This window comes from Entelurus aequoreus, linkage group LG26 (genome assembly GCF_033978785.1).
Source record: "Entelurus aequoreus isolate RoL-2023_Sb linkage group LG26, RoL_Eaeq_v1.1, whole genome shotgun sequence".
NCBI classification, from domain to species: domain Eukaryota; kingdom Metazoa; phylum Chordata; class Actinopteri; order Syngnathiformes; family Syngnathidae; genus Entelurus; species Entelurus aequoreus.
The window spans coordinates 16,069,192-16,095,929 of record NC_084756.1 but is presented as its reverse complement, the minus strand read 5'-3'; the positions used below and the strand labels follow the sequence as shown (position 1 = coordinate 16,095,929).

Below are 26,738 nucleotides of genomic sequence, written 5' to 3'. Positions count from 1 at the left end.
AACTGAAAGCTGTTGAGATTTGGTTTGCCTACTTCATCTCAGTGGCCTAGTGGTTAGAGTGTCCGCCCTGAGATCGGCAGGTCGCAAGTTCAAAACCCCGGTCGAGTCACACCAAAGACTACAAAAAATTTGGGAGCCAAATCACCAAACATGATTCCCCCACCTCCCAGGGGCAATCACGGGGGATGGGCCAAATGCAGAGGACAAATTCCACCACACCCAGTGTGTGTGTGACAATCACTGGCACCCCAACTTTAATTCTAACTTTATTCTGTCATGCCATTATCCTCTTCTAGCTCAACATCCAGAAGTATGGTGTACTGAAATGTGTAAATAAAAATATAAATTACTCCAAACTAAAATGTCAGACTGCACTTTAAAGTTACTTTTATTAAATTAATTTCAAAACTAACCACCACCACAGCAGACATCTTCCTCAATCCTATCCCAATACTCCCATAAATTAGAAAGGTATTTCACAACAGTGGTTAAGTAGTTATTTTAAGTAATAGATCTCAATATGTAGTAATTAATAAGACTAAATTTGCCCTAGTGTGTGAATGTTGTCTGTCTATCTATCTGTGTTGGCCCTTTGATGAGGTGGCGACCTGCCCAGGGTGCAAAGTCAAATTGTGAAACAAAAATTAAAGTTAAATCAAGTGGAAATTGACAGAGTATATGAACTACATTCTTGAGAATAGTAATTGATCATTAATATGTTGGAAGCCACATATTGAACATATTAAAGAAAAATATCCAAATCCATTGCTATTCGGTATAAAGTTAAACACATGCTGAATAAGAAATGTCTGCACATGTTATATTATTCATTTATTTTTCCATATGTAATATTGTTTTGAAGTTTGGGGAAATGTTTATAGAAGAATTATAGACCCAATACTTAAACTTAAAAGGCTCATTTCAATATTACACAAAGCATTATTATTATGATCATATCAATCCATTTTTTAAGTCATAATGTGTTAAATGTTCAGATAATTTAATTTTAAAACAATGGCAATTATGTTTCCAAGTAAAGAACAGCCTTCCAGTTTGTATTCTTAGCTTGTTTACATTATGAGGAGAAAACTATCATTTATGGGGGATATTGATTTTTGAAATAGGTCAAGTAAAATAAAATAAAAACACAAATGTATTTCAGTTTTAGGAGTTAAATGATGTACCATCCTCAGTGATGAGCTGAACACATGTAGTTTTTTGTTATGGTTTAAGAGACCCTTGAAAAGTAAAGTTTTTTAACATTATGCAATATAGTAACAATTACTTTCATCTTTTAACGTTGATGTTCCAGGTAATTTAATGTTCAGTAATTGTATATCATAGGCCAATATAAGCTTTGGCTTCCGCCTATTCTTTTTTTTTTTTCGGTCATTCTTTTTTCTTTTCTTTTCTGTGTGTAAATGTGTATGATTGTTAATATGTCTAATTTACTGTTAAACTGCTCACACAAATTGGTTGATGGTTGATTACATGACCAAAATAAACTTATTTCATCTATTCATTCATTATCTATCGCACTCATAGTTTTATTCCATTTTGCATGTAATTATTCCTATTGATTTCTTCCCCTTTCACTCAAATAACTAAACAAACAAATAAACAAACTTGCAGCTAACCACAATCAACAGCATACTATTTACGAATCCAAAATAATCAGTCTTATAAAATAATTTTAGCTTTAGATATGATTTAGGGCAGTGGTTTTCAACCTTTTTTTTCCAGTAAATTAAAGAAATAAAATACAGCATAATGTCATTATTTTCTGATTTATTAAATTATATAACAGTGCACCATATTGCTCATTTGTTGTGGTCTTACTTGACTTATTTGGACAAACAAAAAAATAAGAATAACTAAAACGTTTTAAAAATTAAATAGTGATTAAATTATAATAAAGATTTCTATACATATAATCAATCATCAACCTTCTTTGGATATTGCAATAGAGATCCATCTGGGCTCGTGAATAAATATTCAGTAAATATTTATTTTGTTGAAGAATTATTCTTCTATAATTATATTTATAAAGGATTTTGAATTGTCGCTATTTTAAAATACTTAAAATCTCAGGTACCCCTTGGCATACCTTCAAGTACCTCCCTTTTTTGTCCGAGCGGAAACACCATACCCTCCTTTGAGAACTACTGGTTTAGCCTATAAAAAATCCTTTGTCTCATACATCATTACACTGTACAACTCCTCTTTGGGGGGCTAGGATGACAGGGAATGCAAAACAATAACAGTGCAATACTTTTTTATATCATGGTCGTTAATGCCTAGTTTCTCTTTTAATAGAATCTATTTTGTTTCCATTTATACCCTTATTAGTTACTGTTTACTTTTTAGTTCTTCTTCCAAAGGGAACTCTCCTGAAGGAATCAATAACGTTTTATCTGTCTATCTATCTATCTATTACTAACCCGAGCACAATTCATGACGTCATGCTCATCTTGCAGACAGTTATTTCCATTTAGTTTTATTCTCTATTTGTAATTCTACATGCACCAATGTCACATAAAAATTTGCTTTCTTTGTTATTTATTTACATTATTATTTCTGGTTTACTTGCTGTCTGTTTACTTAAGTTCTCATATTTTGGTCTGTCTTCCTTCTGATTAGAATTTGTTTAACGCTTCTCTACGTTTTGTTTTGACAATGGCGCTGAGTGGCTCTTATCTGTACTTCTTCAGACTCTATGTTTCACAGATGCCCTTAGATGTATTAGAATATAAATTTAACTTTTATTTTATTGTGTGTTTATTCCTAAAAAAAATTAAAATGTCAATGTATAATCAATTTATCTTTCTCAAATTTAAATTCAATATTATTAATTTATTTGTTGTATAACTATTAATTCAAAGTTACAATGTGTCCTAATCTATGATGTTTGTGCGTGTGTGTTTGTCGCAACTTCCCACAGGAACTGGATGGATCAGATAAGCAACAAGGCTGTACCAAAAAAAAAGTATACTAGACATATAAATGAATGATGAATTAAACAATGTTTCAATGTCCCACAATCCGTATTTATTGATTGATATTTAAACGTGTAATTTTCCATATATCTATTATTTTACTGGACTTAGCAAGCACCTACTACTAGCACACTCTACAGACCGAGAATAACTGTTCAACCACACTTAGTAATGCCAAGCTAGATGCTAACTTAGCCTTACTATGCCTCAGTAAGCAAACTTTTGCTAACACAATGCTAACCTAGCTCAATGCTATCCTAGCTCAATGCTAACCTAGCTCAATGCTATGCTAACACAATGCTAACCTAGCTCAATGCTATCAGTGTCACTCCTCTTCGAACCAATGCCTCACGCAGCTGTCACTCACACAGCCTCGTCACACGCACACACTCTTATCTCAAAATGTCTCCCAGCTGAGACTATATGCGTCACACAGTCACTCACACACAGAGAATTTACCAGCACAGTTAAAAGTAAATGCAATAGACAACTATTTTTCTCATCCAGAAGCACAGCTGTATCATATCAGAACCTTAATAATAAGAACAACATTTATCATTCACTCTTAGATGGACAAATAGTCAAGCTTAAGGAGGGTATTCTGGACTTCCCTGCTTAGGCTGCTGCCCCCGCGATCCAACCTCCGAGAGCGGAATAAGATAATTAAATGGATAAATCATTCACTCATATGTTTTCTGTACATAAACTTTGTCTACTTTCTCACACGCACACACATTTTAGACAATTTCCAGACTTTTACAGATAGCGGGGCTGTGAAAAAAGCGTGAGGGGAAGTTGCGAGGGGGGGGAAGGAAGGGGGGGGATTAAACCAGACAAGAAACCAGGTGCTACACAAAAGTTATTAAAATACGCAGATATATATATATATATAAATTTAAAAAACACACACATTTTTATCCCACAAACCACTCCCCCCTGGTCCGGACCAATATAAACAACTAATGCACGCGTGCTTTTGTGGAATCGGCCGTCTCATATCACAAAAACCAGGTTCCATCATTGCTCATAAAACGGCGATTAACCCGTTTCATTGGAGCAGCACCTGCGTTATCAAACTGACCAACACGGATCACCGGCCTCTAAGGCGCCATAGGACCACCAGGAATCACCCAGCATCCTACAGACATCGTGTCTGGTCAGTCCCATACAGTTTCACCAAGTTTCACCAAAGCTCTACCATATGGAGCCCGAGACGCCACCTGTCTATTCTGCAGCCATTAAACAGATTCGTGACAACTTGGCTCAGTTGATCTCCTTTACCGGAGTCACTGAATGGTCACCTAATATGAGGCTTTTTTACACGCTGAGTCACAAGGACTAGGGACCGCTGCAGTTTCCACATAGACAGGTGTCTCGCACTTTCACAGACGTATCAATTTTATATGGGCCAAATGTGCCACCAGTTAGCAACCCTTGCCTTAAATTTATCTTTGTCCAACTCTGGCTAATTCTGATGCACTTGCAGAAAGAAGCATCCTCTGCCAGCAACGACAGAGGATGAAGAGGTTAAAAGAAAATTTTCGTCTCACATCGTCTGTGCTTCTACACTCCAAACCACCAAAATTCTATCAACAATCCCCTAATGTTAAAAACAAGAAATCACAAATATTCAACAAACACACAGACAAATGATCACATATAAAACAACTCAATCCAACCATAATTTACCCCAGTCCAGGTTGTTTTTGGAGAACCTGACTAAACCTATCTTTTATGAAAAAAAATTTCAGTTTTCATCTTACCGATCCCGTTTCTCTTCAGACAGACAACTTTTACACAATAAGCAAAATAGCTTACCTTTTATTAGATGCGCGCGTGCAAGCGTTGTCTGCCTGAGAGAGAAGCCGGGAGCGGATGTTGACTTGCAGAGTTCTGGACCATCCTAGTTCGTGACGCCAATTTGTGTAGTGGATTGTCCGAAGCTTAAGCAAGCAACAAAAGTAGTTTAGTACAACAAATTTATTTACCCATTATCAGAAGTGCAGGTTGAATTAAGTTGTCCGTGCAAGCAGACACAATGTACTCCAGAGCACACAAGACACACACCAGCCAAAATCACCCCCGAGTTCCGGTCTTCTGCCATTCATTTATATGTCTGTTGTGCGTCATCGTTCCTTATCAAATGCGTCAATGTCTTGTTTTGCTTTTCCTATCTGTTCCATAACAACTCGAATTCTGTAGACAGGTTGGCACGACTCAATATTCACTTTTGTCCCACAACTGGTCCATTCAATGGCACAAAATACAAGAGTATTGAAAATGAGCGGACATTCTTAAAAGACAAGAAATATAGGTCAAAAGGTCAGAAATTCTACTACACCACACTAACATGCTGTAGAACCATGCTCACTGTTTTGAATCATCAACATCACAACATTCGGAGAAGGATACTGTGGTCACTTCTGAAATTTCAACAAGATGGTAATTGAAGGAAACAGGAGGCACCTGCACCATCTCCCCGTCAGGGAATCGAACCCTGGTCTTCCGCGTGACAGGCGGAGATACTGTCCACTATACTAACGAGGACTGCTTGGCATGCTATTTTCCTGGGGACAACCAAACAGGCTTGGCTTTTGCCTGCCACACCGCGACCTAAGGCGCTGGATTAAGGCTCCAGTCTCTCAGGAGGCGTGGGTTCAAATCCCACCACTGCCATTTTTGCTGGTAACGCACTTGTATCTTCCCTGACTGAGGCAATAAGACCCTGGGCCTCATTTAGAAAGCTTTCAAAAATAGGGCCAAAACGTTAGCTTTGGAGTTTTCCATGCCAGGTATGCAATAAAAAAAAAACAACCACCACAGATTTAAGGCCCACCAGCAGCGTCCGGTAAAGCTAAAACGTGGTCGAGGTTGTATGTTTATCATCATGTCGTTTAAAGATCAGCCTAACCTAGTCAATGACGGCATCCAGATCTTGTTGGTTGCATTGCACAGGCAGGAGAGAGCAGACTAACAAATGACTCTTCATATGCACTCCTCCACACTAACATGCTTTAGAACCATCCTCACTGTTTTGAATCATCAACATCACAACATTCGGAGAAGGATACTGTGGTCACTTCTCAAATTTCAACAAGATGGTAATTGAAGAAAATAAGAGGCACCTGAACCATCTCCCCGTCAGGGAATCGAACCCTGGTCTTCCGCGTGACAGGCGGAGATAGTGTCCACTATACTAACGAGGACTGCCTTGGATGATATTTTGCCTGCCACACTGCGACCAAAGTGTTGCTATTCAGTATTTCTACGATCTCATAATGCGGACAAATTGATCCTCCGAAAGCACGGATTGAGGGTAGTGTGGCCGAGCGGTCTAAGGCGCTGGATTAAGGCTCCAGTCTCTTGGGAGGCGTGGGTTCAAATCCCACCACTGCCATTTTTGCTGGTAACACACTTGTATCTTCCCTGACTGAGGCAATAAGACCCTGGGCCTCATTTAGAAAACTTGCAAAAATAGGACCAAAACGTTAGCTTTGGAGTTTTCCATTCCAGGTATGCAATAAAAAAAACACAACCAGCACAGATTTAAGGCCCGCCAGCAGCGTCCGGTAAAGCTAAAAGGTGGTCGAGGTTGTATGTTTATCAACATGTCGTTTGAAGATCAACCTAACCTAGTCAATGACGGCATCCAGATCTTGTTGGTTGCATTGCACAGGCAGGAGAGAGCAGACTAACAAATGACTCATCATATGCACTCCTCCACACTAACATGCTGTAGAACCATCCTCACTGTTTTGAATCATCAACATCACAACATTCGGAGAAGGATACTGTGGTCACTTCTGAAATTTCAACAAGATGGTAATTGAAAAAAGTAAGAGGCACCCGCACCATCTCCCCGTCAGGGAATAGAACCCTGGTCTTCCGCGTGACAGGCGGAGATACTGTCCACTATACTAACGAGGACTGCTTGGCATGTTATTTTCCTGGGGACAACCAAACAGGCTTGGCTTTTGCCTGCCACACCGCGACCAAAGGCGCTGAATTAAGGCTCCAGTCTCTCGGGAGGCGTGGGTTCAAATCCCAACACTGCCATTTTAGCTGGTAACACACTTGTATCTTCCCTGACTGAGGCAATAAGACCCTGGGCCTCATTTAGAAAACTTGCAAAAATAGGGCCAAAACATTAGCTTTGGAGTTTTCCATGCCAGGTATGCAATAAAAAAAACACAACCAGCACAGATTTAAGGCCCGCCAGCAGCGTCCGGTAAAGCTAAAAGGTGGTCGAGGTTATATGTTTATCAACATGTCGTTTGAAGATCAACCTAACCTAGTCAATGACGGCATCCAGATCTTGTTGGTTGCATTGCACAGGCAGGAGAGAGCAGACTAACAAATGACTCATCATATGCACTCCTCCACACTAACATGCTGTAGAACCATGCTCACTGTTTTGAATCAACAACATCACAACATTCGGAGAAGGATACTGTGGTCACTTCTGAAATTTCAACAAGAAGGTAATTGAAGGAAATAGGAGGCACCTGAACCATCTCCCCGTCAGGGAGTCGAACCCTGGTCTTCCGCGTGACAGGCGGAGATACTGTCCACTATACTAACGAGGACTGCTTGGCATAATATTTTGCTGGGGACAAGTAAACAGGCTTGGCTTTTGCCTGCCACACCGCGACCAAAGTGTTGCTATTCCATATTTCTGCTATCTCATAATGCGGACAATTTGATCCTCTGAAAGCTTGGATTGAGGGTAGTGTGGCCGAGCGGTCTAAGGCGCTGGATTAAGGCTCCAGTCTCTCAGGAGGCGTGGGTTCAAATCCCACCACTGCCATTTTTGCTGGTAACGCACTTGTATCTTCCCTGACTGAGGCAATAAGACCCTGGGCCTCATTTAGAAAACTTGCAAAAATAGGACCAAAACGTTAGCTTTGGAGTTTTCCATTCCAGGTATGCAATAAAAAAAACACAACCAGCACAGATTTAAGGCCCGCCAGCAGCGTCCGGTAAAGCTAAAAGGTGGTCGAGGTTGTATGTTTATCAACATGTCGTTTGAAGATCAACCTAACCTAGTCAATGACGGCATCCAGATCTTGTTGGTTGCATTGCACAGGCAGGAGAGAGCAGACTAACAAATGACTCATCATATGCACTCCTCCACACTAACATGCTGTAGAACCATCCTCACTGTTTTGAATCATCAACATCACAACATTCGGAGAAGGATACTGTGGTCACTTCTGAAATTTCAACAAGATGGTAATTGAAAAAAGTAAGAGGCACCCGCACCATCTCCCCGTCAGGGAATAGAACCCTGGTCTTCCGTGTGACAGGCGGAGATACTGTCCACTATACTAACGAGGACTGCTTGGCATGTTATTTTCCTGGGGACAACCAAACAGGCTTGGCTTTTGCCTGCCACACCGCGACCAAAGGCGCTGAATTAAGGCTCCAGTCTCTCGGGAGGCGTGGGTTCAAATCCCAACACTGCCATTTTAGCTGGTAACACACTTGTATCTTCCCTGACTGAGGCAATAAGACCCTGGGCCTCATTTAGAAAACTTGCAAAAATAGGGCCAAAACATTAGCTTTGGAGTTTTCCATGCCAGGTATGCAATAAAAAAAACACAACCAGCACAGATTTAAGGCCCGCCAGCAGCGTCCGGTAAAGCTAAAAGGTGGTCGAGGTTATATGTTTATCAACACGTCGTTTGAAGATCAACCTAACCTAGTCAATGACGGCATCCAGATCTTGTTGGTTGCATTGCACAGGCAGGAGAGAGCAGACTAACAAATGACTCATCATATGCACTCCTCCACACTAACATGCTGTAGAACCATGCTCACTGTTTTGAATCAACAACATCACAACATTCGGAGAAGGATACTGTGGTCACTTCTGAAATTTCAACAAGAAGGTAATTGAAGGAAATAGGAGGCACCTGAACCATCTCCCCGTCAGGGAGTCGAACCCTGGTCTTCCGCGTGACAGGCGGAGATACTGTCCACTATACTAACGAGGACTGCTTGGCATAATATTTTGCTGGGGACAAGTAAACAGGCTTGGCTTTTGCCTGCCACACCGCGACCAAAGTGTTGCTATTCCATATTTCTGCTATCTCATAATGCGGACAATTTGATCCTCTGAAAGCTTGGATTGAGGGTAGTGTGGCCGAGCGGTCTAAGGCGCTGGATTAAGGCTCCAGTCTCTCAGGAGGCGTGGGTTCAAATCCCACCACTGCCATTTTTGCTGGTAACGCACTTGTATCTTCCCTGACTGAGGCAATAAGACCCTGGGCCTCATTTAGAAAGCTTGCAAAAATAGGGCCAAAACGTTAGCTTTGGAGTTTTCCATGCCAGGTATGCAATAAAAAAAAACACAACCAGCACAGATTTAAGGCCCGCCAGCAGCATCCAGTAAAGCTAAAAGGTGGTCGAGGTTGTATGTTTATCAACATGTCGTTTGAAGATCTCCGCCCCTACTTAAGACATTCAGGCCACTTTTATCTGTTTCTGTATTTGGATGACACCGCAGTGATAGGATGTATCACTGGCCCGCACGGTGCGACCAGCAGGAGGGAGTTGGCCTGTCTGGTGACATTGTGTGGAAACAACGACCTTATCCTCAACACGGACTACACTAAGAAGACAAAAGAAGACATGAGGAAGGAAAGTCTGTTCTTTTTTGTTACTATTGTACAATTTTTCCACACCCAAGTCCAAATTCATGCAGCAGTTTCCATAGTGTAGTGGTTATCAATTCACTAAGACACAAAAGTTACCCCGGTTCAAAGAAGACAATTCGCATTTCTGACATGGCATATGAATGCAATGGGTGCTTCACACATTTGTCAAGAAACCATGCAGGAGAACAGTGTCTGAAGCCGTGATCAACTCCCTGGTGGTCTAGTGGCTAGGATTCGGCGCTTTCACCGCCGCGGCCGGGGTTCGATTCCCGGTCAGGGAAAGCTATCCGACCCTTTCTCAGAGCAGGCAATTTATAATTAACTTATGTGACTTCCATGTTTTATGCTCATGATATACAAATCATTATCGTTGACATTTTCCATAAAGGCAATGGGGACATTGCTCAAACTTGGCCCAAAAAATGTGCCCGAGATTCTCCGCTTTCCTCTTCTTGTCGTTTTCGAGGTCCACTGCACGACACCTTTCCAGTTCTCCACACACAACCTAGCCTAGTCAATGACGGCATCCAGATCTTGTTGGTTGCATTGCACAGGCAGGAGAGAGCAGACTAACAAATGACTCATCATATGCACTCCTCCACACTAACATGCTGTAGAACCATCCTCATAACCTCATTTGTTCATGGATACCCTGCAATGTTCCGTTTCACAGATCTTGGGCGATTTAGGCAGGACCAAAAAGGCCACACTTCTTTGGAGCCAGGCAGAAGAGATTTGTTTAGGCAGAGAGAGGATTTTTCTAATCCTACCAAGGTTGATTTTTGTAATGCTATGTCGAGGTCGTCAGCTGCTGCATCCCTAACCTTTAATTTGACACATTGACTCTGACAAACCATTTTCCCTTTTTGAAGACTTGCTTTTGCATCCTAATTTCGAGGGGTGCAACAAACATTAGTAAAATACTGTGTTTGATTTCTGTAGGGCTGTGCAGCAACGCCGAGTAAACACATCACAACATTCGGAGAAGGATACTGTGGTCACTTCTCAAATTTCAACAAGATGGTAATTGAAGAAAATGGGAGGAACCTAAACCATCTCCCCGTCAGGGAATCGAACCCTGGTCTGCCGCGTGACAGGCGGAGATACTGTCCACTATACTAACGAGGACTGCTTGGGATGATATTTTGCCTGCCACACCGCGACCAAAGTGTTGCTATCTCATATTTCTGCTATCTCATAATGCCGACAAATTGATCCGCCGAATGCATAGATTGAGGGTAGTGTGGCCGCTGGATTAAGGCTCCAGTCTCTCGGGAGGCGTGGGTTCAAATCCCACCACTGCCATTTTTGCTGGTAACACACTTGTATCTTCCCTGACTGAGGCAATAAGACCCTGGGCCTCATTTAGAAACGAGGACTGCTTGGCATGATATTTTCCTGGGGACAAGCAAACAGGCTTGGCTTTTGCCTGCCACACCGCGACCAAAGTTTTGCTATTCAGTATTTCTGCGATCTCATAATGCGGACAAATTGATCCTCCGAAAGCACGGATTGAGGGTAGTGTGGCCGAGCGGTCTAAGGCGCTGGATTAAGGCTCCAGTCTCTCGGGAGGCGTGGGTTCAAATCCCACCACTGCCATTTTTGCTGGTAACACACTTGTATCTTCCCTGACTGAGGCAATAAGACCCTGGGCCTCATTTAGAAAACTTGCAAAAATAGGACCAAAACGTTAGCTTTGGAGTTTTCCATTCCAGGTATGCAATAAAAAAAACACAACCAGCACAGATTTAAGGCCCGCCAGCAGCGTCCGGTAAAGCTAAAAGGTGGTCGAGGTTGTATGTTTATCAACATGTCGTTTGAAGATCAACCTAACCTAGTCAATGACGGCATCCAGATCTTGTTGGTTGCATTGCACAGGCAGGAGAGAGCAGACTAACAAATGACTCATCATATGCACTCTTCCACACTAACATGCTGTAGAACCATCCTCACTGTTTTGAATCATCAACATCACAACATTCGGAGAAGGATACTGTGGTCACTTCTGAAATTTCAACAAGATGGTAATTGAAAAAAGTAAGAGGCACCCGCACCATCTCCCCGTCAGGGAATCGAACCCTGGTCTTCCGCGTGACTGTCCACTATACTAACGAGGACTGCTTGGCATGTTATTTTCCTGGGGACAACCAAACAGGCTTGGCTTTTGCCTGCCACACCGCGACCAAAGGCGCTGAATTAAGGCTCCAGTCTCTCGGGAGGCGTGGGTTCAAATCCCACCACTGCCATTTTTGCTGGTAACACACTTGTATCTTCCCTGACTGAGGCAAAAAGACTCTGGGCCTCATTTAGAAAACTTGCAAAAATAGGGCCAAAACGTTAGCTCTGGAGTTTTCCATGCCAGGTATGCAATAAAAAAAACACAACCAGCACAGATTTAAGGCCCGCCAGCAGCGTCCGGTAAAGCTAAAAGGTGGTCGAGGTTGTATGTTTATCAACATGTTGTTTGAAGATCTCCGCCCCTACTTAAGACATTCAGGCCACTTTTATCTGTTTCTGTATTTGGATGACACCGCAGTGATAGGATGTATCACTGGCCCGCACGGTGCGACCAGCAGGAGGGAGTTGGCCTGTCTGGTGACATTGTGTGGAAACAACGACCTTATCCTCAACACGGACTACACTAAGAAGACAAAAGAAGACATGAGGAAGGAAAGTCTGTTCTTTTTTGTTACTATTGTACAATTTTTCCACACCCAAGTCCAAATTCATGCAGCAGTTTCCATAGTGTAGTGGTTATCAATTCACTAAGACACAAAAGTTACCCCGGTTCAAAGAAGACAATTCGCATTTCTGACATGGCATATGAATGCAATGGGTGCTTCACACATTTGTCAAGAAACCATGCAGGAGAACAGTGTCTGAAGCCGTGATCAACTCCCTGGTGGTCTAGTGGCTAGGATTCGGCGCTTTCACCGCCGCGGCCGGGGTTCGATTCCCGGTCAGGGAAAGCTATCCGACCCTTTCTCAGAGCAGGCAATTTATAATTAACTTATGTGACTTCCATGTTTTATGCTCATGATATACAAATCATTATCGTTGACATTTTCCATAAAGGCAATGGGGACATTGCTCAAACTTGGCCCAAAAAATGTGCCCGAGATTCTCCGCTTTCCTCTTCTTGTCGTTTTCGAGGTCCACTGCACGACACCTTTCCAGTTCTCCACACACAACCTAGCCTAGTCAATGACGGCATCCAGATCTTGTTGGTTGCATTGCACAGGCAGGAGAGAGCAGACTAACAAATGACTCATCATATGCACTCCTCCACACTAACATGCTGTAGAACCATCCTCATAGCCTCATTTGTTCATGGATACCCTGCAACGTTCCGTTTCACAGATCTTGGGCGATTTAGGCAGGACCAAAAAGGCCACACTTCTTTGGAGCCAGGCAGAAGAGATTTGTTTAGGCAGAGAGAGGATTTGTGTGAGGCATTTTCCCGGCGGCTAGAGCAGAGGGCCAACCTGTTGCGGTGATGTCTGTCAGTCAGGGCTTATACAGGATGGAGGACATTTGCCTTGACTTTAATCTCTTCATTGCTGGTTCTCGGTCAAACAGAGCGAGACGAGGGTCTGTTTCTTGTTTGAGCTTTTCCTCTGACGTCTGTGGTTGTATTCAAGCTGTTTTCTGTGCCAACTGACTTTAGGCTAACCATTGGTATATGTGTATAAGTGGTATATGTGTAACTAAACTGTTGTCAGGGTTTGCTCGTAGGTGGTTAGATGCGTTGTCGTAAATAAGACCATACAGGGCTTCGCCTAAGGACTTTTCTAATTCTACCAAGGTTGATTTTTGTAATGCTATGTCGAGGTCGTCAGCTGCTGCATCCCTAACCTTTAATTTGACACATTGACTCTGACAAACCATTTTCCCTTTTTGAAGACTTGCTTTTGCATCCTAATTTCGAGGGGTGCAACAAACATTAGTAAAATACTGTGTTTGATTTCTGTAGGGCTGTGCAGCAACGCCGAGTCCACACATCACAACATTCGGAGAAGGATACTGTGGTCACTTCTCAAATTTCAACGAGATGGTAATTGAAGAAAATGAGAGGCACCTAAACCATCTCCCCGTCAGGGAATCGAACCCCGGTCTTCCGCGTGACAGGCGGAGATACTGTCCACTATACTAACGAGGACTGCTTGGGATGATATTTTGCCTGCCACACCGCGACCAAAGTGTTGCTATCTCATATTTCTGCTATCTCATAATGCCGACAAATTGATCCGCCGAATGCATAGATTGAGGGTAGTGTGGCCGAGCGGTCTAAGGCGCTGGATTAAGGCTCCAGTCTCTCGGGAGGCGTGGGTTCAAATCCCACCACTGCCATTTTTGCTGGTAACACACTTGTATCTTCCCTGACTGAGGCAAGAAGACCCAGGGCCTCATTTAGAAAACTTGCAAAAATAGGGCCAAAACGTTAGCTTTGGAGTTTTCCATGCCAGGTATGCAATAAAAAAAAACCCAACCAGCACAGATTTAAGGCCCGCCAGCAGCGTCCGGTAAAGCTAAAAGGTGGTCGAGGTTGTATGTTTATCAACATGTCGTTTGAAGATCAACCTAACCTAGTCAATGACGGCATCCAGATCTTGTTGGTTGCATTGCACAGGCAGGAGAGAGCAGACTAACAAATGACTCATCATATGCACTCTTCCACACTAACATGCTGTAGAACCATCCTCACTGTTTTGAATCATCAACATCACAACATTCGGAGAAGGATACTGTGGTCACTTCTGAAATTTCAACAAGATGGTAATTGAAAAAAGTAAGAGGCACCCGCACCATCTCCCCGTCAGGGAATCGAACCCTGGTCTTCCGCGTGACAGGCGGAGATACTGTCCACTATACTAACGAGGACTGCTTGGCATGTTATTTTCCTGGGGACAACCAAACAGGCTTGGCTTTTGCCTGCCACACCGCGACCAAAGGCGCTGAATTAAGGCTCCAGTCTCTCGGGAGGCGTGGGTTCAAATCCCACCACTGCCATTTTTGCTGGTAACACACTTGTATCTTCCCTGACTGAGGCAAAAAGACCCTGGGCCTCATTTAGAAAACTTGCAAAAATAGGGCCAAAACGTTAGCTTTGGAGTTTTCCATGCCAGGTATGCAATAAAAAAAACACAACCAGCACAGATTTAAGGCCCGCCAGCAGCGTCCGGTAAAGCTAAAAGGTGGTCGAGGTTGTATGTTTATCAACATGTCGTTTGAAGATCTCCGCCCCTACTTAAGACATTCAGGCCACTTTTATCTGTTTCTGTATTTGGATGACACCGCAGTGATAGGATGTATCACTGGCCCGCACGGTGCGACCAGCAGGAGGGAGTTGGCCTGTCTGGTGACATTGTGTGGAAACAACGACCTTATCCTCAACACGGACTACACTAAGAAGACAAAAGAAGACATGAGGAAGGAAAGTCTGTTCTTTTGTGTTACTATTGTACAATTTTTCCACACCCAAGTCGAAATTCATGCAGCAGTTTCCATAGTGTAGTGGTTATCAATTCACTAAGACACAAAAGTTACCCCGGTTCAAAGAAGACAATTCGCATTTCTGACATGGCATATGAATGCAATGGGTGCATTGGGATGAAGTAATTGAAGAAAATGAGAGGAACCTATACCATCTCCCCGTCAGGGAATCGAACCCTGGTCTTCCGCGTGATAGGCGGAGATACTGTCCACTATACTAACGAGGACTGCTTGGGATGATATTTTGCCTGCCACACCGCGACCAAAGTGTTGCTATTTCATATTTCTGCTATCTCATAATGCCGACAAATTGATCCGCCGAATGCATAGATCGAGGGTAGTGTGGCCGAGCGGTCTAAGGCGCTGGATTAAGGCTCCAGTCTCTCGGGAGGCGTGGGTTCAAATCCCACCACTGCCATTTTTGCTGGTAACACACTTGTATCTTCCCTGACTGAGGCAATAAGACCCTGGGTAATAGGACCAAAATGTTATCTTTGGAGTTTTCCATTCCAGATATGCAATAAAAAAAACACAACCAGCACAGATTTAAGGCCCGCCAGCAGCGTCCGGTAAAGCTAAAAGGTGGTCGAGGTTGTATGTTTATCAACATGTCGTTTGAAGATCAACCTAACCTAGTCAATGACGGCATCCAGATCTTGTTGGTTGCATTGCACAGGCAGGAGAGAGCAGACTAACAAATGACTCATCATATGCACTCCTCCACACTAACATGCTGTAGAACCATGCTCACTGTTTTGAATCATCAACATCACAACATTCGGAGAAGGATACTGTGGTCACTTCTGAAATTTCAACAAGATGGTAATTGAAGGAAACAGGAGGCACCTGCGCCATCTCCCCGTCAGGGAATCGAACCCTGGTCTTCCACGTGACAGGCGGAGATACTGTCCACTATACTAACGAGGACTGTTTGGCATGCTTTTTTCCTGGGGACAACCAAACAGGCTTGGCTTTTGCCTGCCACACCGCGACCTAAGGCGCTGGATTAAGGCTCCAGTCTCTCAGGAGGCGTGGGTTCAAATCCCACCACTGCCATTTTTGCTGGTAACGCACTTGTATCTTCCCTGACTGAGGCAATAAGACCCTGGGCCTCATTTAGAAAGCTTTCAAAAATAGGGCCAAAACGTTAGCTTTGGAGTTTTCCATGCCAGGTATGCAATAAAAAAAAAACAACCACCACAGATTTAAGGCCCACCAGCAGCGTCCGGTAAAGCTAAAATGTGGTCGAGGTTGTATGTTTATCATCATGTCGTTTAAAGATCAGCCTAACCTAGTCAATGACGGCATCCAGATCTTGTTGGTTGCATTGCACAGGCAGGAGAGAGCAGACTAACAAATGACTCATCATATGCACTACTCCACACTAACATGCTTTAGAACCATCCTCACTGTTTTGAATCATCAACATCACAACATTCGGAGAAGGATACTGTGGTCACTTCTCAAATTTCAAAAAGATGGCAATTGAAGAAAATAAGAGGCACCTGAACCATCTCCCCATCAGGGAATCGAACTCTGGTCTTCCGCGTAACAGGCGGAGATACTGTCCACTATACTAACGAGGACTGCCTTGGATGATATTTTGCCTGCCACACTGCGACCAAAGTGTTGCTATTCAGTATTTCTATGATCTCATAATGCGGACAAATTGATCCTCCGAAAGCACGGATTGAGGGTAGTGTGGCAGAGCGGTCTAAGGCGCTGGATTAAGGCTCCAGTCTCTCGGGAGGCGTGGGTTCGAATCCCACCACTGCCATTTTTGCTGGTAACACACTTGTATCTTCCCTGACTGAGGCAATAAGACCCTGGGCCTCATTTAGAAAACTTGCAAAAATAGGGCCAAAACGTTAGCTTTGGAGTTTTCCATGCCAGGTATGCAATAAAAAAAAACACAACCACCACAGATTTAAGGCCCACCAGCAGCATCCAGTAAAGCTAAAAGGTGGTCGAGGTTGTATGTTTATCAACATGTCGTTTGAAGATCTCCGCCCCTACTTAAGACATTCAGGCCACTTTTATCTGTTTCTGTATTTGGATGACACCGCAGTGATAGGATGTATCACTGGCCCGCACGGTGCGACCAGCAGGAGGGAGTTGGCCTATCTGGTGACATTGTGTGGAAACAACGACCTTATCCTCAACACGGACTACACTAAGAAGACAAAAGAAGACAGGAGGAAGGAAAGTCTGTTCTTTTTTGTTACTATTGTACAATTTTTCCACACCCAAGTCCAAATTCATGCAGCAGTTTCCATAGTGTAGTGGTTATCACTTCACTGAGACACAAAAGTTACCCCGGTTCAAAGAAGACAATTCGCATTTCTGACATGGCATATGAATGCAATGGGTGCTTCACACATTTGTCAAGAAACCATGCAGGAGACCAGTGTCTGAACCAGTGATCAACTCCCTGGTGGTCTAGTGGCTAGGATTCGGCGCTTTCACCGCCGCGGCCCGGGTTCGATTCCCGGTCAGGTAAAGCTATCCGACCCTTTCTCAGAGCAGGCAATTTATAATAAACTTATGTGACTTCCATGTTTTATGCTCATGATATACAAATCATTATAGTTGACATTTTCCATAAAGGCAATGGGGACATTGCTCAAACTTGGCCCAAAAAATGTGCCCGAGATTCTCCGCTTTCCTCTTCTTGTCGTCTTCGAGGTCCACTGCACGACACCTTTCCAGTTCTCCACACACAACCTAGCCTAGTCAATGACGGCATCCAGATCTTGTTGGTTGCATTGCACAGGCAGGAGAGAGCAGACTAACAAATGACTCATCATATGCACTCCTCCACACTAACATGATGTAGAACCATCCTCACTGTTTTGAATCATCAACATCACAACATTCGGAGAAGGATACTGTGGTCACTTCTCAAATTTCAAAAAGATGGTAATTGATGAAAATAAGAGGCACCTGAACCATCTCCCCGTCAGGGAATCGAACCCTGGTCTTCCGCGTGACAGGCGGAGATACTGTCCACTATACTAACGAGGACTGCTTGGGATAATATTTTGCCTGCCACACCGCGACCAAAGTGTTGCTATTCAGTATTTCTGCGATCTCATAATGCGGACAAATTGATCCTCCGAAAGTACGGATTGAGGGTAGTGTGGCCGAGCGGTCTAAGGCGCTGGATTAAGGCTCCAGTCTCTCGGGAGGCGTGGGTTCAAATCCCACCACTGCCATTTTTGCTGGTAACACACTTGTATCTTCCCTGACTGAGGCAATAAGACCCTGGGTAATAGGACCAAAATGTTATCTTTGGAGTTTTCCATTCCAGATATGCAATAAAAAAAACACAACCAGCACAGATTTAAGGCCCGCCAGCAGCGTCCGGTAAAGCTAAAAGGTGGTCGAGGTTGTATGTTTATCAACATGTCGTTTGAAGATCAACCTAACCTAGTCAATGACGGCATCCAGATCTTGTTGGTTGCATTGCACAGGCAGGAGAGAGCAGACTAACAAATGACTCATCATATGCACTCCTCCACACTAACATGCTGTAGAACCATGCTCACTGTTTTGAATCATCAACATCACAACATTCGGAGAAGGATACTGTGGTCACTTCTGAAATTTCAACAAGATGGTAATTGAAGGAAACAGGAGGCACCTGCGCCATCTCCCCGTCAGGGAATCGAACCCTGGTCTTCCACGTGACAGGCGGAGATACTGTCCACTATACTAACGAGGACTGTTTGGCATGCTTTTTTCCTGGGGACAACCAAACAGGCTTGGCTTTTGCCTGCCACACCGCGACCTAAGGCGCTGGATTAAGGCTCCAGTCTCTCAGGAGGCGTGGGTTCAAATCCCACCACTGCCATTTTTGCTGGTAACGCACTTGTATCTTCCCTGACTGAGGCAATAAGACCCTGGGCCTCATTTAGAAAGCTTTCAAAAATAGGGCCAAAACGTTAGCTTTGGAGTTTTCCATGCCAGGTATGCAATAAAAAAAAAACAACCACCACAGATTTAAGGCCCACCAGCAGCGTCCGGTAAAGCTAAAACGTGGTCGAGGTTGTATGTTTATCATCATGTCGTTTAAAGATCAGCCTAACCTAGTCAATGACGGCATCCAGGTCTTGTTGGTTGCATTGCACAGGCAGAAGAGAGCAGACTAACAAATGACTCTTCATATGCACTCCTCCACACTAACATGCTTTAGAACCATCCTCACTGTTTTGAATCATCAACATCACAACATTCGGAGAAGGATACTGTGGTCACTTCTCAAATTTCAACAAGATGGTAATTGAAGAAAATAAGAGGCACCTGAACCATCTCCCCGTCAGGGAATCGAAACCCTGGTCTTCCGCGTGACAGGCAGAGATACTGTCCACTATACTAACGAGGACTGCCTTGGATGATATTTTGCCTGCCACACTGCGACCAAAGTGTTGCTATTCAGTATTTCTACGATCTCATAATGCGGACAAATTGATCCTCCGAAAGCACGGATTGAGGGTAGTGTGGCCGAGCGGTCTAAGGCGCTGGATTAAGGCTCCAGTCTCTCGGGAGGCGTGGGTTCAACTCCCACCACTGCCATTTTTGCTGGTAACACACTTGTATCTTCCCTGACTGAGGCAATAAGACCCTGGGCCTCATTAAGAAAACTTGCAAAAATAGGACCAAAACGTTAGCTTTGGAGTTTTCCATTCCAGGTATGCAATAAAAAAAACACAACCAGCACAGATTTAAGGCCCGCCAGCAGCGTCCGGTAAAGCTAAAAGGTGGTCGAGGTTGTATGTTTATCAACATGTCGTTTGAAGATCAACCTAACCTAGTCAATGACGGCATCCAGATCTTGTTGGTTGCATTGCACAGGCAGGAGAGAGCAGACTAACAAATGACTCATCATATGCACTCCTCCACACTAACATGCTGTAGAACCATCCTCACTGTTTTGAATCATCAACATCACAACATTCGGAGAAGGATACTGTGGTCACTTCTGAAATTTCAACAAGATGGTAATTGAAAAAAGTAAGAGGCACCCGCACCATCTCCCCGTTAGGGAATAGAACCCTGGTCTTCCGCGTGACAGGCGGAGATACTGTCCAGTATACTAACGAGGACTGCTTGGCATGTTATTTTCCTGGGGACAACCAAACAGGCTTGGCTTTTGCCTGCCACACCGCGACCAAAGGCGCTGAACTAAGGCTCCAGTCTCTCGGGAGGCGTGGGTTCAAATCCCACCACTGCCATTTTAGCTGGTAACACACTTGTATCTTCCCTGACTGAGGCAAAAAGACCCTGGGCCTCATTTAGAAAACTTGCAAAAATAGGGCCAAAACATTAGCTTTGGAGTTTTCCATGCCAGGTATGCAATAAAAAAAACACAACCAGCACAGATTTAAGGCCCGCCAGCAGCGTCCGGTAAAGCTAAAAGGTGGTCGAGGTTATATGTTTATCAACATGTCGTTTGAAGATCAACCTAACCTAGTCAATGACGGCATCCAGATCTTGTTGGTTGCATTGCACAGGCAGGAGAGAGCAGACTAACAAATGACTCATCATATGCACTCCTCCACACTAACATGCTGTAGAACCATCCTCACTGTTTTGAATCAACAACATCACAACATTCGGAGAAGGATACTGTGGTCACTTCTGAAATTTCAACAAGATGGTAATTGAAGGAAATAGGAGGCACCTGAACCATCTCCCTGTCAGGGAATCGAACCCTGGTCTTCCGCGTGACAGGCGGAGATACTGTCCACTATACTAACGAGGACTGCTTGGCATGATATTTTGCTGGGGACAAGTAAACAGGCTTGGCTTTTGCCTGCCACACCGCGACCAAAGTGTTGCTATTCCATATTTCTGCTATCTCATAATGCGGACAAATTGATCCTCCGAAAGCACGGATTGAGGGTAGTGTGGCCGAGCGGTCTAAGGCGCTGGATTAAGGCTCCAGTCTCTCGGGAGGCGTGGTTTCAAGTCCCACCACTGCCATTTTTGGTGGTAACACACTTGTATCTTCCCTGACTGAGGCAATAAGACCCTGGGCCTCATTTAGAAAACTTGCAAAAATAGGGCCAAAACGTTAGCTTTGGAGTTTTCCATGCCAGGTATGCAATAAAAAAACACAACCAGCACAGATTTAAGGCCCGCCAGCAGCATCCAGTAAAGCTAAAAGGTGGTCGAGGTTGTATGTTTATCAACATGTCGTTTGAAGATCTCCGCCCCTACTTAAGACATTCAGGCCACTTTTATCTGTTTCTGTATTTGGATGACACCGCAGTGATAGGATGTATCACTGGCCCGCACGGTGCGACCAGCAGGAGGGAGTTGGCCTGTCTGGTGACATTGTGTGGAAACAACGACCTTATCCTCAACACGGACTACACTAAAAAGACAAAAGAAGACATGAGGAAGGAAAGTCTGTTCTTTTTTGTTACTATTGTCCAATTTTTCCACACCCAAGTCCAAATTCATGCAGCAGTTTCCATAGTGTAGTGGTTATCACTTCACTAAGACACAAAAGTTACCCCGGTTCAAAGAAGACAATTCGCATTTCTGACATGGCATATGAATGCAATGGGTGCTTCACACATTTGTCAAGAAACCATGCAGGAGACCAGTGTCTGAACCAGTGATCAACTCCCTGGTGGTCTATTGGCTAGGATTCGGCGCTTTCACCGCCGCGGCCCGGGTTCGATTCCCGGTCAGGGAAAGCTATCCGACCCTTTCTCAGAGCAGGCAATTTATAATAAACTTATGTGACTTCCATGTTTTATGCTCACGATATACAAATCATTATCGTTGACATTTTCCATAAAGGCAATGGGGACATTGCTCAAATTTGGCCCAAAAAATGTGCCTGAGATTCTCAGCTTTCCTCTTCTTGTCGTCTTCGAGGTCCACTGCACGACACCTTTCCAGTTCTCCACACACAACCTAGCCTAGTCAATGACGGCATCCAGATCTTGTTGGTTGCATTGCACAGGCAGGAGAGAGCAGACTAACAAATGACTCATCATATGCACTCCTCCACACTAACATGCTGTAGAACCATCCTCATAGCCTCATTTGTTCATGGATACCCTGCAACGTTCCGTTTCACAGATCTTGGGCGATTTAGGCAGGACCAAAAAGGCCACACTTCTTTGGAGCCAGGCAGAAGAGATTTGTTTAGGCAGAGAGAGGATTTGTGTGAGGCATTTTCCCGGCGGCTAGAGCAGAGGGCCAACTGTTGCGGTGATAGGATGTATCACTGATCCGCACGGTGCGACCAGCAGGAGGGAGTTGGCCTGTCTGGATACATTGTGTGGAAACAACGACCTTATCCTCAACACGGACTACACTAAGAAGACAAAAGAAGACAGGAGGAAGGAAAGTCTGTTCTTTTTTGTTACTATTGTACAATTTTTCCACACCCAAGTCCAAATTCATGCAGCAGTTTCCATAGTGTAGTGGTTATCACTTCACTAAGACACAAAAGTTACCCCGGTTCAAAGAAGACAATTCGCATTTCTGACATGGCATATGAATGCAATGGGTGCTTCACACATTTGTCAAGAAACCATGCAGGAGACCAGTGTCTGAACCAGTGATCAACTCCCTGGTGGTCTAGTGGCTAGGATTCGGCGCTCTCACCGCCGCGGCCCGGGTTCGATTCCCGGTCAGGGAAAGCTATGCTGCCCTTTCTCAGAGCAGGCAATTTATAATTAACTTATGTGACTTCCATGTTTTATGCTCATGATATACAAATCATTATAGTTGACATTTTCCATAAAGGCAATGGGGACATTGCTCAAACTTGGCCCAAAGAATGTGCCCGAGATTCTCCGCTTTCCTCTTCTTGTCGTCTTCGAGGTCCACTGCACGACACCTTTCCAGTTCTCCACACACAACCTAGCCTAGTCAATGACGGCATCCAGATCTTGTTGGTTTCATTGCACAGGCAGGAGAGAGCAGACTAACAAATGACTCATCATATGCACTCCTCCACACTAACATGCTGTAGAACCATCCTCATAGCCTCATTTGTTCATGGATACCCTGCAACTTTCCGTTTCACAGATCTTGGGCGATTTAGGCAGGGCCAAAAAGGCCACACTTCTTTGGAGCCAGGCAGAAGAGATTTGTTTAGGCAGAGAGAGGATTTGTGTGAGGCATTTTCCCGGCGGCTAGAGCAGAGGGCCAGCCTGTTGCGGTGATGTCTGTCAGTCAGGGCTTATACAGGATGGAGGAAATTTGCCTTGACTTTAATCTCTTCATTGCTGGTTCTCGGTCAAACAGAGCGAGACGAGGGTCTGTTTCTTGTTTGAGCTTTTCCTCTGACGTCTGTGGTTGTATTCAAGCTGTTTTCTGTGCCAACTGACTTTAGGCTAACCATTGGTATATGTGTATAAGTGGTATATGTGTAACTAAACTGTTGTCAGGGTTTGCTCGTAGGTGGTTAGATGCGTTGTCGTAAATAAGACCATACAGGGCTTCGCCTTAGGACTTCTCTAATTCTACCAAGGTTGATTTTTGTAATGCTATGTCGAGGTCGTCAGCTGCTGCATCCCTAACCTTTAATTTGACACATTGACTCTGACAAACCATTTTCCCTTTTTGAAGACTTGCTTTTGCATCCTAATTTCGAGGGGTGCAACAAACATTAGTAAAATACTGTGTTTGATTTCTGTAGGGCTGTGCAGCAACGCCGAGTCCACACATCACAACATTCGGAGAAGGAAACTGTGGTCACTTCTCAAATTTCAACAAGATGGTAATTGATGAAAATAAGAGGCACCTGAACCATCTCCCCGTCAGGGAATCGAACCCTGGTCTTCCGCGTGACAAGCGGAGATACTGTCCACTATACTAACGAGGACTGCTTGGGATGATATTTTGCCTGCCACACCGCGACCAAAGTTTTGCTATTCAGTATTTCTGCGATCTCATAATGCGGACAAATTGATCCTCCGAAAGCACGGATTGAGGGTAGTGTGGCCGAGCGGTCTAAGGCGCTGGATTAAGGCTCCAGTCTCTCGGGAGGCGTGGGTTCAAATCCCACCACTGCCATTTTTGCTGGTAACACACTTGTATCTTCCCTGACTGAGGCAATAAGACCCTGGGCCTCATTTAGAAAACTTGCAAAAATAGGACCAAAACGTTAGCTTTGGAGTTTTCCATTCCAGGTATGCAATAAAAAAAACACAACCAGCACAGATTTAAGGCCCGCCAGCAGCGTCCGGTAAAGCTAAAAGGTGGTCGAGGTTGTATGTTTATCAACATGTCGTTTGAAGATCAACCTAACCTAGTCAATGACGGCATCCAGATCTTGTTGGTTGCATTGTACAGGCAGGAGAGAGCAGACTAACAAATGACTCATCATATGCACTCTTCCACACTAACATGCTGTAGAACCATCCTTACTGTTTTGAATCATCAACATCACAACATTCGGAGAAGGATACTGTGGTCACTTCTGAAATTTCAACAAGATGGTAATTGAAAAAAGTAAGTGGCACCCGCACCATCTCCCCGTCAGGGAATCGAACCCTGGTCTTCCGCGTGACAGGCGGAGATACTGTCCACTATACTAACGAGGACTGCTTGGCATGTTATTTTCCTGGGGACAACCAAACAGGCTTGGCTTTTGCCTGCCACACCGCGACCAAAGGCGCTGAATTAAGGCTCCAGTCTCTCGGGAGGCGTGGGTTCAAATCCCACCACTGCCATTTTTGCTGGTAACACACTTGTATCTTCCCTGACTGAGGCAAAAAGACCCTGGGCCTCATTTAGAAAACTTGCAAAAATAGGGCCAAAACGTTAGCTTTGGAGTTTTCCATGCCAGGTATGCAATAAAAAAAACACAACCAGCACAGATTTAAGGCCCGCCAGCAGCGTCCGGTAAAGCTAAAAGGTGGTCGAGGTTGTATGTTTATCAACATGTCGTTTGAAGATCTCCGCCCCTACTTAAGACATTCAGGCCACTTTTATCTGTTTCTGTATTTGGATGACACCGCAGTGATAGGATGTATCACTGGCCCGCACGGTGCGACCAGCAGGAGGGAGTTGGCCTGTCTGGTGACATTGTGTGGAAACAACGACCTTATCCTCAACACGGACTACACTAAGAAGACAAAAGAAGACATGAGGAAGGAAAGTCTGTTCTTTTTTGTTACTATTGTACAATTTTTCCACACCCAAGTCGAAATTCATGCAGCAGTTTCCATAGTGTAGTGGTTATCAATTCACTAAGACACAAAAGTTACCCCGGTTCAAAGAAGACAATTCGCATTTCTGACATGGCATATGAATGCAATGGGTGCTTCACACATTTGTCAAGAAACCATGCAGGAGACCAGTGTCTGAAGCCGTGATCAACTCCCTGGTGGTCTAGTGGCTAGGATTCGGCGCTTTCACCGCCGCGGCCAGGGTTCGATTCCCGGTCAGGGAAAGCTATCCGACCCTTTCTCAGAGCAGGCAATTTATAATAAACTTATGTGACTTCCATGTTTTATGCTCATGATATACAAATCATTATCGTTGACATTTTCCATAAAGGCAATGGGGACATTGCTCGAACTTGGCCCAAAAATTGTGCCCGAGATTCTCCGCTTTCCTCTTCTTGTCGTTTTCGAGGTCCACTGCACGACACCTTTCCAGTTCTCCACACACAACCTAGCCTAGTCAATGACGGCATCCAGATCTTGTTGGTTGCATTGCACAGGCAGGAGGGAGCAGACTAACAAATGACTCATCATATGCACTCCTCCACACTAACATGCTGTAGAACCATCCTCATAGCCTCATTTGTTCATGGATACCCTGCAACGTTCCGTTTCACAGATCTTGGGCGATTTAGGCAGGACCAAAAAGGCCACACTTCTTTGGAGCCAGGCAGAAGAGATTTGTTTAGGCAGAGAGAGGATTTGTGTGAGGCATTTTCCCGGCGGCTAGAGCAGAGGGCCAACCTGTTGCGATGATGTCTGTCAGTCAGGGCTTATACAGGATGGAGGACATTTGCCTTGACTTTAATCTCTTCATTGCTGGTTCTCGGTCAAACAGAGCGAGACGAGGGTCTGTTTCTTGTTTGAGCTTTTCCTCTGACGTCTGTGGTTGTATTCAAGCTGTTTTCTGTGCCAACTGACTTTAGGCTAACCATTGGTATATGTGTATAAGTGGTATATATGTAACTAAACTGTTGTCAGGGTTTGCTCGTAGGTGGTTAGATGCGTTGTCGTAAATAAGACCATACAGGGCTTCGCCTAAGGACTTTTCTAATTCTACCAAGGTTGATTTTTGTAATGCTATGTCGAGGTCGTCAGCTGCTGCATCCCTAACCTTTAATTTGACACATTGACTCTGACAAACCATTTTCCCTTTTTGAAGACTTGCTTTTGCATCCTAATTTCGAGGGGTGCAACAAACATTAGTAAAATACTGTGTTTGATTTCTGTAGGGCTGTGCAGCAACGCCGAGTCCACACATCACAACATTCGGAGAAGGATACTGTGGTCACTTCTCAAATTTCAACGAGATGGTAATTGAAGAAAATGAGAGGCACCTAAACCATCTCCCCGTCAGGGAATCGAACCCCGGTCTTCCGCGTGACAGGCGG

At 44.2% G+C, this 26,738-nt stretch overlaps 21 non-coding genes across 21 annotated transcripts; 16 read left to right on the top strand and 5 right to left on the bottom strand.

Moving 5' to 3' along the window:
• Positions 1 to 5,471: 5,471 nt before the first annotated feature.
• trnad-guc (transfer RNA aspartic acid (anticodon GUC)) lies at positions 5,472 to 5,543 on the bottom strand. The gene has a single exon. It is a non-coding gene; the product is annotated as a tRNA-Asp (tRNA).
• A 768-nt stretch (positions 5,544 to 6,311) lies between these two features.
• Positions 6,312 to 6,393, top strand: trnal-aag (transfer RNA leucine (anticodon AAG)). Its single transcript has one exon. It is a non-coding gene; the product is annotated as a tRNA-Leu (tRNA).
• A 1,328-nt stretch (positions 6,394 to 7,721) lies between these two features.
• trnal-aag (transfer RNA leucine (anticodon AAG)) lies at positions 7,722 to 7,803 on the top strand. Its single transcript has one exon. It is a non-coding gene; the product is annotated as a tRNA-Leu (tRNA).
• A 1,328-nt stretch (positions 7,804 to 9,131) lies between these two features.
• Positions 9,132 to 9,213, top strand: trnal-aag (transfer RNA leucine (anticodon AAG)). The gene has a single exon. It is a non-coding gene; the product is annotated as a tRNA-Leu (tRNA).
• Positions 9,214 to 9,864: 651 nt separating this feature from the next.
• On the top strand, positions 9,865 to 9,936 carry trnae-uuc (transfer RNA glutamic acid (anticodon UUC)). The gene has a single exon. It is a non-coding gene; the product is annotated as a tRNA-Glu (tRNA).
• A 1,236-nt stretch (positions 9,937 to 11,172) lies between these two features.
• trnal-aag (transfer RNA leucine (anticodon AAG)) lies at positions 11,173 to 11,254 on the top strand. Its single transcript has one exon. It is a non-coding gene; the product is annotated as a tRNA-Leu (tRNA).
• Positions 11,255 to 12,551: 1,297 nt separating this feature from the next.
• Positions 12,552 to 12,623, top strand: trnae-uuc (transfer RNA glutamic acid (anticodon UUC)). The gene has a single exon. It is a non-coding gene; the product is annotated as a tRNA-Glu (tRNA).
• Positions 12,624 to 13,923: 1,300 nt separating this feature from the next.
• On the top strand, positions 13,924 to 14,005 carry trnal-aag (transfer RNA leucine (anticodon AAG)). The gene has a single exon. It is a non-coding gene; the product is annotated as a tRNA-Leu (tRNA).
• A 459-nt stretch (positions 14,006 to 14,464) lies between these two features.
• Positions 14,465 to 14,536, bottom strand: trnad-guc (transfer RNA aspartic acid (anticodon GUC)). Its single transcript has one exon. It is a non-coding gene; the product is annotated as a tRNA-Asp (tRNA).
• A 767-nt stretch (positions 14,537 to 15,303) lies between these two features.
• trnad-auc (transfer RNA aspartic acid (anticodon AUC)) lies at positions 15,304 to 15,375 on the bottom strand. The gene has a single exon. It is a non-coding gene; the product is annotated as a tRNA-Asp (tRNA).
• Positions 15,376 to 15,484: 109 nt separating this feature from the next.
• On the top strand, positions 15,485 to 15,566 carry trnal-aag (transfer RNA leucine (anticodon AAG)). The gene has a single exon. It is a non-coding gene; the product is annotated as a tRNA-Leu (tRNA).
• Positions 15,567 to 16,843: 1,277 nt separating this feature from the next.
• Positions 16,844 to 16,925, top strand: trnal-aag (transfer RNA leucine (anticodon AAG)). The gene has a single exon. It is a non-coding gene; the product is annotated as a tRNA-Leu (tRNA).
• Positions 16,926 to 17,576: 651 nt separating this feature from the next.
• Positions 17,577 to 17,648, top strand: trnae-uuc (transfer RNA glutamic acid (anticodon UUC)). Its single transcript has one exon. It is a non-coding gene; the product is annotated as a tRNA-Glu (tRNA).
• A 452-nt stretch (positions 17,649 to 18,100) lies between these two features.
• On the bottom strand, positions 18,101 to 18,172 carry trnad-guc (transfer RNA aspartic acid (anticodon GUC)). Its single transcript has one exon. It is a non-coding gene; the product is annotated as a tRNA-Asp (tRNA).
• A 109-nt stretch (positions 18,173 to 18,281) lies between these two features.
• trnal-aag (transfer RNA leucine (anticodon AAG)) lies at positions 18,282 to 18,363 on the top strand. Its single transcript has one exon. It is a non-coding gene; the product is annotated as a tRNA-Leu (tRNA).
• A 1,278-nt stretch (positions 18,364 to 19,641) lies between these two features.
• On the top strand, positions 19,642 to 19,723 carry trnal-aag (transfer RNA leucine (anticodon AAG)). The gene has a single exon. It is a non-coding gene; the product is annotated as a tRNA-Leu (tRNA).
• Positions 19,724 to 21,782: 2,059 nt separating this feature from the next.
• trnae-uuc (transfer RNA glutamic acid (anticodon UUC)) lies at positions 21,783 to 21,854 on the top strand. Its single transcript has one exon. It is a non-coding gene; the product is annotated as a tRNA-Glu (tRNA).
• An 885-nt stretch (positions 21,855 to 22,739) lies between these two features.
• Positions 22,740 to 22,811, top strand: trnae-cuc (transfer RNA glutamic acid (anticodon CUC)). Its single transcript has one exon. It is a non-coding gene; the product is annotated as a tRNA-Glu (tRNA).
• A 1,300-nt stretch (positions 22,812 to 24,111) lies between these two features.
• On the top strand, positions 24,112 to 24,193 carry trnal-aag (transfer RNA leucine (anticodon AAG)). The gene has a single exon. It is a non-coding gene; the product is annotated as a tRNA-Leu (tRNA).
• A 458-nt stretch (positions 24,194 to 24,651) lies between these two features.
• Positions 24,652 to 24,723, bottom strand: trnad-guc (transfer RNA aspartic acid (anticodon GUC)). The gene has a single exon. It is a non-coding gene; the product is annotated as a tRNA-Asp (tRNA).
• Positions 24,724 to 25,502: 779 nt separating this feature from the next.
• trnae-uuc (transfer RNA glutamic acid (anticodon UUC)) lies at positions 25,503 to 25,574 on the top strand. Its single transcript has one exon. It is a non-coding gene; the product is annotated as a tRNA-Glu (tRNA).
• Positions 25,575 to 26,738: the final 1,164 nt, after the last annotated feature.